The sequence below is a fragment of the Ceratotherium simum genome, unplaced genomic scaffold, assembly GCF_057802395.1.
Source record: "Ceratotherium simum simum isolate JZ-2026a unplaced genomic scaffold, ASM5780239v1 HiC_scaffold_43, whole genome shotgun sequence".
NCBI lineage: Eukaryota > Metazoa > Chordata > Mammalia > Perissodactyla > Rhinocerotidae > Ceratotherium > Ceratotherium simum.
This window is the reverse complement of record NW_028261259.1, coordinates 1,030,474-1,042,793: the sequence shown is the minus strand read 5'-3', so window position 1 is coordinate 1,042,793 and position 12,320 is coordinate 1,030,474. Positions and strand designations below refer to the sequence as shown.

The window sequence follows — 12,320 nt, the reverse complement described above, 5'->3', positions numbered from 1 at the left end:
GAAGATGAGAATGGGACATGGCAAGTTTAGTCCTTTCCTTGAAGGAAGAGTGCTGAGAAGGAGAGAAGAAAATTCGGGTTCTTGTTGGAGGGGACAAGGGTTGGGAAGTTTTTTTGTTTGTTTGTTTGCTTTATTTAAAATGGGGGACAGTAAAGCGTGTTTATGCACTGATCAAGTAGAAAATGTGAAAATGATGATGCAGATAAGAAATATGACATTTGCAGAAGTGAAGTCCTTTAAATATTACTATTGTGGTAATAAATGATAAATAATATAGAGAAGGCATCTGTTCAACTTATAGTATGCTTCTATTTTTTTTATCATACATAACAATAATTTACTGAAAAAATAAAGAAAATTACATAGTATGAGACTTAAGTCCAATTTATATCAGGAAATGAACACTATTTTAAATAAATTCAAATATTAGAAAATATATAAAAGGTTGGAACAACAGCATGAACCAACTTAAACTACTTATATTTCTAGAACACTAGACTCGAATGCAGAAAATATATTTCTTCCAGGTGCACATGAAAATTTACAAGGATAAATTATATTTTTAACCATAAAATAAATCTCAGTAAATTTGAAAGACTGAAACAATTAAGAAAAAAAATTGTCTACAACAGAATTAAATTAGGAAATAATAAAAATAAGATATCTCAAAATTTCTCAAATATTTAGAAATTAAACAAAATTATTCAGAATAAAATGGGCAAGGAAGAAAATAAAATAGATATTAGAATATATTTTTAATTAATATGTAATGAAAACATAAGATATTGAAATTTGTGGGATGTACCAAATGCAGTACATAGAGGGAAATTTATAGGTTTAAATAATTATATTAGGGAAAAAGAAAGTTGTAATATCATTGATTTTTGCTTCAACTTAAGAAGCTAGGAAACAAATTAAATTCAGAATATTTAAAAGAAAGCAAATTATAAAATAAAGAGAATAACTCAATAAAATAGAAAATGTATAAATAATAGGAAAATCAAAAAGCATGAAAAATTAATAAACTCCTAGTAAAACTGGCCAAGACAAAAGAGAAATTGCAAACTACTAATATCAGTAACAGAAGAGGAGGCATTACTACAGAAAATAAAAGGTTAATAATGGGATATTGTGAAGAACTTGTTAGCATAAATTTGACAACTTAAGGGAAAGGAATACATTTCTTGAAAGACCTGCGTTTTCAAGATTGACATAAAAGCATACAATTTAATTAGGCCATATCTACTAAAGATATTGTATGTTTAATCAAAAACCTTTCCATGAATATAACTCCAGGTTTGGATAACTTCACTAAGTGAAATCTATCAAACATATACGAGGGAAATAACACCATTTTAACATAAACTCTTTTGAAAAATAGAGAAGAAGAGGACAGGATGCAATTTGTTTTATGAAGCCAGCATATCCCTGATATCAAAAGCTAAGAAAGATAGCTAAAGAAAAAAGACCAATATTCTTCACGAACATAGATGCAAAAATTCTTAACCAAGTTATCAAATCAAATTCAACAATATATTAACAACATGGCTAAGTTGGTTTAAAATTTGGAAACCAAGCAATGTTAATTGCCACATTTTCCCATAATTGAGGAAAAACATCATATGATCATCTTAATAGACGAAGACAAAGCACTTGACAAAATTTAATGTCCATTCATAGTAAAAACCCTCAGCAAACAAGAAACAGATGTGAATTTCCTCTATCTCAAAAAGTGCATTTAGAAAAAATTGTACAGAAAATATCACATTTAATGGTGTGGTATACATCCTAAACCCACGGGATCCTACAGAAACATTGAACTAGTAAGTGAACTTAGCAAAGTTGCAGAATACAAGGCCAATATGCAAAAATTAATCACATTTCTATATACTGTAACAAAACATTACCATGGCACTATATATTTCAAGTACCTAGTAAAAATCTAGCAAAAAAAATATGCAGTTTTCTAAACTGAACACTAAAAATCTTTGTTGAGAGAAATTGAAACAGACCTAAATAAATGGAGAGATATGCCATAAATAGTTGTTTAAAGAGAGTTAAATCTGCAGAGCCACTAATCATGTTTGAGAATACTTATTGAAATTAAAATATGATTTCACAACTATTATCAGTAATGTTTGAGGAAGTATGTAGTATATATGGGAGGCTAGGAAAATAGCAATGGGCTAGTTTTGTTCCTCTAATTGAAAAAGAATTCAAGATGGAAACTGGAAACTCTGAACGCATGACCTTGTCACTGATTCAACAGTGATATGAAGTGACACAGAGGTTTTCTAGGTAGGTCATGCTATGTCTAACAATTTCCTTAAATGTCCCTTTGTGAGTAGAGTTGCTAGACTGATCATAATGGAAATATTCTTGCCTGAGGCATTAATAACAGCTGCTGTGATCTCCGAGGGCCCAACATGAGGAAGGAAGGGTCAAAGATTGGAGAGGGGAAGTTGGTTGCCTGAACATCTGTATCCACAGGCAGTTGATTGATAGATGATGTGAGAGTTCCTGGGAGACGTCAGGCAGGCTGTTATAAATGAAGTTCTTTTGTGTGTGTGTGTGTGAGGAAGATCAGCCCTGAGCTAACATCCACGCCAATCCTCCTCTTTTTGCTGAGGAAGACTGGCCCTGAGATAACATCTATTGCCAATCCTCCTCCTTCCCCCCCCCTTTTCTCCCCAAAGCCCCGGTAGATAGTTATACGTCATAGTTGCATATCCCTCTAGTTGCTGTATGTGGGACGCTGCCTCACCATGGCTGGACAAGCGGTGCGTTGGTGCACGCCTAGGATCCGAACCCAGGCGGCCAGTAGTGGAGCACGGAAATTTAACCGCTAAGCCAGGGGACTGGCCCCTAAATGAAGTTCTTTGCACTTGAACTACAATGTTGTCTTAAAATTACAGGGAAGGAGAAAAAAATGGAATGAATTGAGGAAGAGAATGTAGAAGAGAGCTTTAAGAGAGTATGAGAAAGAGTAGAGAGAAAATGCAGAAAAGAAAGGAGAAAAATGTTGAACGAAGAGACAGAAAGAGAAAGAAAGGAAAAGAGGAAGAGTAGAAAGGCATAAGGACTATGGTGGAAACATCCTTATGAGGCTATAACATGCTGGCAAACAGAAGTAGTAAGTTTAACAACATGTTAACAAAAGGAACCTCTGTGCTGATGAGAGCACAGCTGACCATCTTCTCAGGGCACCAGAGATTAAATAGGTTACCGAGGCAGGAGACGAAAAAATAGAAAATGTGGTCACAGAGATGGAAGATTTCAGATACTAGAACTAGGGAATAAAGTGGAAGCCAGGCTCATTGCAAAGTCGTGACCCAGATAATCTCTTCCCTGTAAAGAATGTAGAAGTTTATGTTGTTTACTGATTAAATGACGAATAACGTTACAGGGAAAAAACAGAAAAGAAAGAAGAGTTTAGGAAGAAACTTCTATATTTACGGAAATAAAAAACTACAATATGAATTCAAATAAAAGATACCATTATGTCACAAACTGTTATTTGTCCCTCAATTCTTCTCGTTTCACCAGACGTTTGCTGGATCCATAGCCCGCAGAATAACGATTAGGTTTACCACCTCTCTCTCGCTCTCTCTCGCCATTGTAACCATGTGTCAGGTATGGCTGTTGGGACAAGAGAGGAAGTGAGACCAGCAGCTTCCAGGATCTGCTCTTACCAACAGGCAAACCTGGTACCCAGACTGACAGGGATGGAGTGAGTGGATGTCTCGGGTGAGCAGTCCCACATTGCCATCGGCCTTGACCACGAGAGTCCCGGGAATCCCAACCTCATTTCTTTGTTAGGGGCCTGCGCTGTGCAGGAGGAGCCTTGAGAATTTGGGTGGAGACAGCAGAAGGGGCAGGGCTAGAACATCTCCATCAATTTACTGTTGCCTCCGAGGAAGCCTCACCAGGAGACCCTAAGAGGACGAGTTTGTTCTTTCTTTCAAACATTGTATCATATCAAGTATTGTCGTTGGTGGGTGTGCAGGGGCGTCTTTGTCAGCTTTCCCCAACTATACACTTTGCAGTTGAAATAAACATAAAACGACTTCAATCTGACTGGCAACATTTGCCCCTGCCCAGAACAAAGCAGTGTCTATCATGATTTGAAAAAGGGGCCTCAAAAAACGCTTGACTGATTCTAGCATCTGGTCGTCAAGGAGGCAATTGACCATCACCAGCCAATGTCAGCTCTACCGCTGACTCTTCCCAAGTGTCCTCCCAATAGGTGAGAAGAGCTAGGAGTCCACCCAGCAGGAAAGCCATCCTGCTGGCTGTGGGACCCAAATGCAAATTAAAAAACCATGCCCCTGTGGAGCACCTACTTTCCTCCCTTTGGATGGGTCACTCATAATGCTCTCAACCACTCCCCACACTTTCCACAGGGTATGGCTAAAATCCAACCCAATCTTGACTGTCTTCTTCAGGGTCATATCCCAAGACTGGATCCATATCGACATGGATGGTAGTTTATTCTTTGGTTTTCCTCTGGAATAATGGACTGTTGATGGGTCTCATTCTGTTGGATTAAAGAAGAGCATGTAGCCATTTCTTTAAACAGCGACATGGGACTACAAATGAAAATGGTTAGCCTATTTTATTTTTTTTAATTTCAAATCTGTGTCATGGGCCAAATACATAAAAGCATAGAGATTTTTGACACTTCTTCATGACTATCACGAGCCAAACTCCCTCAAACAATACGCTCTTCACACTCCCATTGCAGTCGGTAACTGATAGTCGTCTCCAGCTGAGAAGTAGTGAGGCTTAGTGGAATCACTGTTGAGTATCCAGAAACGCCCTCTCCCCAAATCTTCATTTTCTTTTCCTTTTTTTTAAAAAACCAGGTCCTCGTGATATGCTAGCACGTTATTTTGCTTCTGAGCAAATGACCTCAGTTTTGTTCACAACCTAAATGAAAATTTCCTTTCATCCCTGTATATCTGTGAATATGTCATTCACTATGAAGATCAGATCTCTGCAGCTTCATTTACTAAGAACCCAGGTCTGTGCTCATCTTCTCCAGGAAGGTAGCTCAGTGGGAATACCCAGTAACGGTGACTTATTCACTTCCAGAGAGAGTTGTGTTAGCTAGATGCATGTTCTTTCTGCATAAACCATGAGTCATGACAGGGTTGGGCTATAGATAGTTTTGGTGCTTATGGTGAGTTTTGGGTTCTACTTGGCTGACTTTTATTTTTGTGGTAAGGAGAGAAGAAGTGGATATGTTTTGCTATGCAATTTATCTTGGAAGTGAGGATTTCCTATGACCCCTCTTTAAAGCCCAAGATCTAGTTTAATTTGGACGTATCCCAGGATTGTAAGGCATGCTTTAAAAATCACTATTTGCAACTATATTTCTGATTCTGTGTAAATCAGAACTTTTTTGTTATAGTGTCACCAAAACAAAGTATAGCAATAACTTGGATCCTGAGGCTATGTAAAACAGCCACAGCAATCTATTCTCCAGGATTTCAACTTTTAAATGTCTATCAAAACAGTGCCACCATTTTCTAAATTATAGTAAATAAATATGAGAAAGTTAAACAAACAAAATAATTTTATAGCAATGGAAAAGTATTTCTGTCAGTTTTTATTTTAGAGTTTCACGCATGACTCCATTTGGAAAGTAGACTCTGCCTTTGAAAAATGTTTAAAAACAAGTGCTCTAGACAACAAATTGCAAACTGGCACACTGGGGGTCATCTTTGGTGAATCATAGGTTGTTTTGTCTAAATAAGGTTTTAGAATCAGGTCTTTTATGTAAAATACACATTTCATGCTCCTATTAGAAATCAGAAGATTTTACACTCTTGTCCCATAGTGACAATGACCAACTGGCTGGAAGCAAGTGGAGGCTGCCTCTTAAGACAGGTCATGAGTTTCCATAGTGACTAATTCCACATCAGTCCCTGTTGTCTTCCACCTCAACTCTCTTACTCACGTACTTGACCCGCATGGACACCCACACTCCACAGCTGTGTCTTTTCCTGTTTCTCAGCTGCACTTTCAATATCTCAACCAGCACATTTCACATGCACTTTTGCAGACTCTGATGCTGCATGGTCTGTGTCTTTGTATTTATACTGCATAATCTCACACTGAAGGAAAATGCAGTTCATCTTCAGAAAACTCTCTGAGATCATTAGCAACAGAGCGGAGCTTGGCGAAATGACGATCAGGAGTGAGCACATCATCTTGAGACTTGGTCAGCGAGAGTTGAATGTTCACGCTATCACAATGCCGTAGGCCTCAGAGAGTACAAAAGAAATCAAAGGAATGGAACTATTTATCCACACATGAAAGGGGATGCATTTTCTCACATACCCATAGCTCGAGTGACGGGTGTGTGGAGCACCTGCCCTTCAGCTGCCGTCTGCCCCTCAGGCAGAACTCTGCCACTCAGGGTGTTTGAAAGACATTGTCCAGACTAATCCATTGAGAAACGGCTGCCCAGATGTTCAGATGCCTTGGAGCAAAACAGACGTGTTCTAAGGTTTATAAAAGTCCAAGACGTTTCCTCTTCTCCTAGAGTCCGTTTCATGTACTTCATCCCAGTGCAGCGAGGGCCCTGTGAACAGACACATGCAGCCTCAGATTTAACACACCCCCTGCTGCCCCACAAGCAGCTGATGCCTGGGGATGCCTGTTCAGTGGAATAAAGATCAGGCATGTGCCCATTATCCTTACTCTTTCTCCCCAACACCTCTTCAATATACTCAGACATGGTGAGAGTAAATCTGTGTCAAATTCAAAAAAAAACCCTAAAAACCAATGATTGCTCATTTTAGTGTAAAGTAAAATGAAATTCTCGATGTTAATTAGACCTTTATTTGAAATCTCAAGAACCAGTTAAATGAATTCTTATTCACTGCCGTAAAACAATGTTTTAATGTTTTTTGCAAGACACGATAGGGCCTCCTACTGCCCGATTTGTTGAACGTGATCATTCAAGGAGAATGATCTACTTTTAGGCAAGAACTATTTACATATGGGTCTTTTCTTTCCAGGAAAACATTTTAACCCTGCTGTTCCCATGATGTCACAAGGACTAGAGTGTTGGGGAGGACTGAGAGCACACTCTTCCTCTGGAGTATGTTAGACTCTAAGGGTCCATGACACAGGAGTGGGGAACATTTCATTCATCGAGGATTGAGCCTCTCGTGCTGGGTGTTGAAAGAAACACCAGTGACGTCCCCGTGTATTCACATGGAGTATCCGACAGTCAGTCATTGCAGGATTACAGAAGGAGGAGCAGTTCAGAGGGGAGGCCCCGTGGAGGCAGGCATGGAGGAGCGCGTGGTGACTGACACCGAGAGCTTGTGACCCGGGCAGGTGGCAGACTGTGTTCGGTCAGAAGACTCTGCCGACTGCAGTGCATAGAAATCCACGTCCATCCACGGGAAGTCGCAGGACGAGAACACCGCTGACAGGAAGTCACCTGTCAGAGCGTGCGGCACGGGTGGTGAGAATGTTGAGTCTGAACCAAGGTCGTGGTGTCACAGTGGTGGAAAGGCCACTGGAGGTGAAAGAAGCAGACCCAGAGTCATTTCCAAGAACAAACTGGAAGGTTTATGGGACCAATTAGGCAGAGATCCTGAGGAGGAGAGGTGAAGATGTGCGGTGGTTTCCGGCCAGGAAGAAGAGTGTTCCATGGACGGTGAGGACAGATGCGTGCTGGGCTTCTCTGAGGGCTGGGAAGACGCACGGGGAGCTTGATTTTAGACATGACACAAGTTCAGTGATGGTGCTCAACACACATGCGCCAAGGCGTGTCTCTCACACACACACAGCCTAAGAACAGAGTCCATGATCATGGCACAGCCAGAGTGGGCGCGACACTGTCGCCACCGACACAGGCAGGGTGAGGGTGTTGGGCCTGTCAGGTGTTCTGAGGAGAAGTCGGCCGGCCTGAGAGTGCTGGAAGGTGCTCAATTCTCATCAAGAGGAGGGCCGGTTTCAGAGATGAGAAGAGAGAGCTGGAGAGGGGAGAGCAGAGTCAGGAAAGGGCGGTGAACCATGAAGCCAAGCAAGGAGGGTCCCTGTGGGGCCACACGTTTCCCAGAGGCCTGATAGGGTCAGAACGTTAGGGGCTTCCTCGGAGATCTCACTCTCCACGGAATGGTGAGCGCAGAGGTCAAGGGCAGGATGGAATAAGGGATGCACGGCGAGGCCTTAGTGACTGCCGCCCTGATGTACGGGAAGAAAGGCTTCCAGGTCACGTCCAGGCCCCACCAGATGTGTGCCGGCTGTGTGACAGGAGGCGGCAGGAGGAAGAGAGGGGTGAGCACTGATGTGGCAGTCAGGACTCCAAGGCTCAGCGAACAGGTGGCCCCAGAGAAGAGGAGAGGAGACTTCCTCCTGGAAGGACGTGCACAGGGAGAAGCTAAGGCCTGTCCTTGCAGGGGCTGGGCGTTAGTGTGCAAACTCATCGGTTTTGGGGAGTGAATATGTGTTTCTAGAGCACGCACAACATGCCGGGTGCTGTGTGGCATCTGGATGAAAACACTGAACTGACGCAGGCACAGGTCCTCACAGGGGCTGGCAGGGGAGACAGACCTGCTGGGAGGCACGGGCAGCAGGCCCAGGCGGGGGGAGGGCAGGCCTCCCCTGCAGGCCGGGAGGTAGCAGGAGGAGCCCACAGAGCCAGCCTCACCCACACAAGGACCGGGAGATGAGAAGAATTTAGAAGACAGTAGAGGGTGGAGATAGGGGAATGTGAAGAAGTGGGGGTGTCCTGGGGGAGGGGAGACAGCAGGACAGCAGGGCGTGAAGGAAAGCGAGTGAGGAAAGCGGTGAGGAAAGCGAGCCCCCTGTTTGTGTGGTTATCCTCAAGGGTCGGGGGAGCCCCAGGAAAGCCCTTAGCTGGGCGGTCAGAAAACCAGTTTGTCAGAAGGATCAAGGAGAGATTGATGGAGCCAGTGCTGAGAGCAGGGAGCTCAGTTAGGCGGCTGTTGTAAGAAGCATGTGCTTTCCACCCGCGAGGTGCTGGGACAGAGGACGTAGATGCATATTGTAGAGAAGGTCTGAAGGATTGAGAAAGCACGGGATGGGTTTCCTCCCAATCAAGGGAGAAGGTTGGATGAACGCTGGACACGCTGGGCGAAAGCGTTTGCAGGTGACCACATCCGACCCCTGAGCTGCTGACACTCATCTGCAGAAAAGCGTGTCAGTGCTGGGTGCATATTTACTTATTTTACCAGCATTAAACAACGCTAAACAGAATCCTTGAACCTCTGAATTAACCAGACTCCAGACATTCCTGTAGAAATATCTACAACTTTCTGGTGGACTGGACTTTGATTAAAATAACAACAACAATACACAAATCCATGTGCCATGTCGGTGCCTCTGGGAGCCTGGAACCATCCAAGGAGACTTGGGGAAGCCTGGTGTGTAGATGGCAAGATGGGAGCCGGCGCGCCCCTGCTGCATGTCGGCCTGAGTTTGTGTCAACACCACCACAGAAGCACAGTGTGAAGACAGCATGGCTATGTGAATTTATAGGTGGGAAAATGAGGCTTGGCGTGCTTAAACCTTCCTGAGATCATGAGATTTTATACAGAAGAGGGTTGAAGGAGGCAGTCTCATTGAAGGAGGTGCTTATGACACCCGGCTCAAAGGTGTGCCAGCAAACGGGGAGTTTCATTTGGATTGTGGGTCGTTCCAGGCTGCCGTGAGAGATGCTAACTGGGACGCAGGACCTGACGCACCACGTGGGGCCTCGAAGCCTGACATCCAGTGACTGAGACTGGGTGTCCGTCGCACTAGATGGTCCCATTTCAGTGCTGGATTTCAATGACTCTCTGTTTCACTGACTTGCCATCAGTTCAAAGACTCGCCATTATTTATGAAAATGCACTGCCGATTAAACTAAAAAAATACCCTTTTATGACTTAGATGTTTTATACATATTGAAAGTGTTCCTCAAAGTGTTTATTGAAATATCTCTACTTATACCCACGTAAATCCATATATTTAGACAAAGACTAGTATGATACATCGTTATTTGGAAAGCATGAAGAGGACAGTGTAAGTGAGCTGGTGAAGGCATCATAAAACATATTCACATTCAGAGCACAGTTGTTCCAACCATACTTGACTGAGCCACAAATGCCCACGTTTTCCACTTAACCATGGCTGCCCACTGTGGCTACAGTGCCTAAGAAGGCATTTTGTAGAAGAGACTCTAATCACGGCCACGGTGTTCTCCCAGCCGCTGACACCGCTCGGCAAGTTTTGATGCTGTGGCTTCCTTGAGCTCCCAGACATGAATGGAGTACATTTAAGCAATGGTGGGGGACCACGTGCCTTCCTCAGATGGGCCTTTCCATGTTTGTTGCTTGAAACACCCAGGGGTCGCCCTTGGTCAGCCACACCTGCAGAGATGACCCCCAATTTTTTCCATGCAGCGGAGGTGACATCTCTCACAACTGTTCCTGGACAAGCACCATAGGATGCCGGGTTTGCCAAATCATCCTAACATCTGAGATGGTAAACTATGGGAGACTGAGCATCGTGGGACTGATGGCCTATGGCATCCAGGACTTCTTAAAGATATTTTATAAGGCGTGGAACTAGAAAAGGAAACATTATTCCAATTGCTTTTGATATCCTACAAATTGCAGGGAGCATAGCCCTGATAACTCTCCCCTTTAGGATCTCGTCTGCCGGGACACCATCTTGCTTTTCTGACATGCATGTGCAGAATCTAGGTCATGACTGTTGAGGCCTCGGACACCTCAGCCTCTGTTTATGTTGTCAAGAGAGCTATGCAAGAGGTGAGAACTCAGGGTTTGAAGGGCTTTCGGGGTTTGATGAGTGAGGTCTAAATGAGGTGGCCCATGGACAAGGCGGATGTATTTAAGAAACTCACGGACCCTCATCCTTCAGCAGAGCAGTGCCACGCTGCCCTGTTTTCTCCAGGGGAGAGTCCCCTGCCTGCTGTTCAAGTGGTCAGCATTGCCTCAGAGGACGTTCAACTCAGCCCAGACCAAGTCTAGAAACAAGAGCCTTGTTTCCTTTTTGTTTTTAAATGCTTTTAAAAGACAAAGGTGAAATCAAGCAGAGCTTGATGATCTTATGAGTCCAGCAGCAGAAAGCACAGGCCACGTGGAGCCAGGAAAGAAGCATGTGAGGGTGAGACACGCTTAGTCTCAGGAAGCAGACCCGAGGCAGACCCACGTCTCTCACAGCTAGCACTCCAGGCGGAAAGAAGACAGGGTCTCAGATGACAAAGGACATCTTTGCAGTTTCAGTTTTCAGAAACTTATGTCACCTTAGAGCTGAGGACAAATTTATATCTGAGCCAGCAGGACATTGTCTGCCTTCACATGCAGGAGGTACAAAGGGCAGACTGAATCATTGAAGCCACTTAGGAGCCTTTCTCTGGGAAATGATAAAACTGGTCTATTCAGCGTCTGCCAGTTGATAGTCGATCTGGAGAGAAAATGCATCTGCAGCTGTAGTGTGCTGCATGATGCCGCCAGCAGGGCCTTGCAGGGAACGCTGTTGACTGACCGGTCAGAGCATCCGACACAGATGTTACTGCAGACATCACGCCTGGTGGCCCATTCCCCCTCCTTCCTCAGATACGATACCTGCAGACCTTTTAGATTCGTTCTTTCAGCAGACGAGAGACCACCTTAGGGAGAGTCCCAATTGTGAAAAGCACACCTGCCATTGCATACCATAGAGTATCTCAATTCACACCGAGGAGTCCGTGATGATTCAGTACAGATGCGTGCACTGATAAATAATCGCTACGGTAAGATCCCTTTACACTGCACTGTGATTGGGGGTCCTAACCATGGGGACCTAGCATTTACATAGGAGATTAAAATTTAGGATGTGAAGAGTTTGGATTTGAGAAGGTGGGTTGTGCAGGATGGTGGGCTCCCTCCAGTGGAATTAATTTTTTGAGTGGTGGAGAGAATGTGTAGAAAAGATGATTTCTATGGAATTCCATAAATTATATCAAATAGATGACTTTATTTATAATGCTGTTTCTCAAATATTTCATTTTTTCTTCTACAGCTTAATTTTTCAAAAAAATCTATCCTAAAAGGCAAAAATGTCATAATCACACTGTACATCCTTGGATTATGTCCGTTGTGCCCTTAGTCACAACACACACATTTGTTTATTTAAACTTCCTGGGCTTCCCGTTCAGGGAATAGAGGTATGACAGGTGCTGCGGGAGAATCCACCTGATTTCCTTTGCAGAGAAAGTGAGCATTGCTTCTTTCCCTTTACATGAGAAGAGTAGCTGTTCCGCTGACTTGACTGCCAGTTTGTGTAGT

General features: G+C 43.5%; 1 protein-coding gene across 17 annotated transcripts in view; it reads left to right on the top strand.

The window, feature by feature from the left end:
• LOC147911321 (uncharacterized) overlaps positions 1–12,320 on the top strand; it is a 207,098-nt gene that overhangs the window by 28,567 nt on the left and 166,211 nt on the right. For 2 of the 17 annotated variants that reach the window (XR_015550868.1, XR_015550869.1), the window contains 2 exons: positions 5,843–5,892; positions 7,029–9,116. The exons of 7 other annotated variants lie outside the window; for them this stretch is intronic. The gene's annotated coding sequence lies outside the window, so the exon portion shown is untranslated. 8 more of the 17 variants (XR_015550865.1, XR_015550873.1, XR_015550866.1 and 5 more) reach the window with 7 other exon arrangements.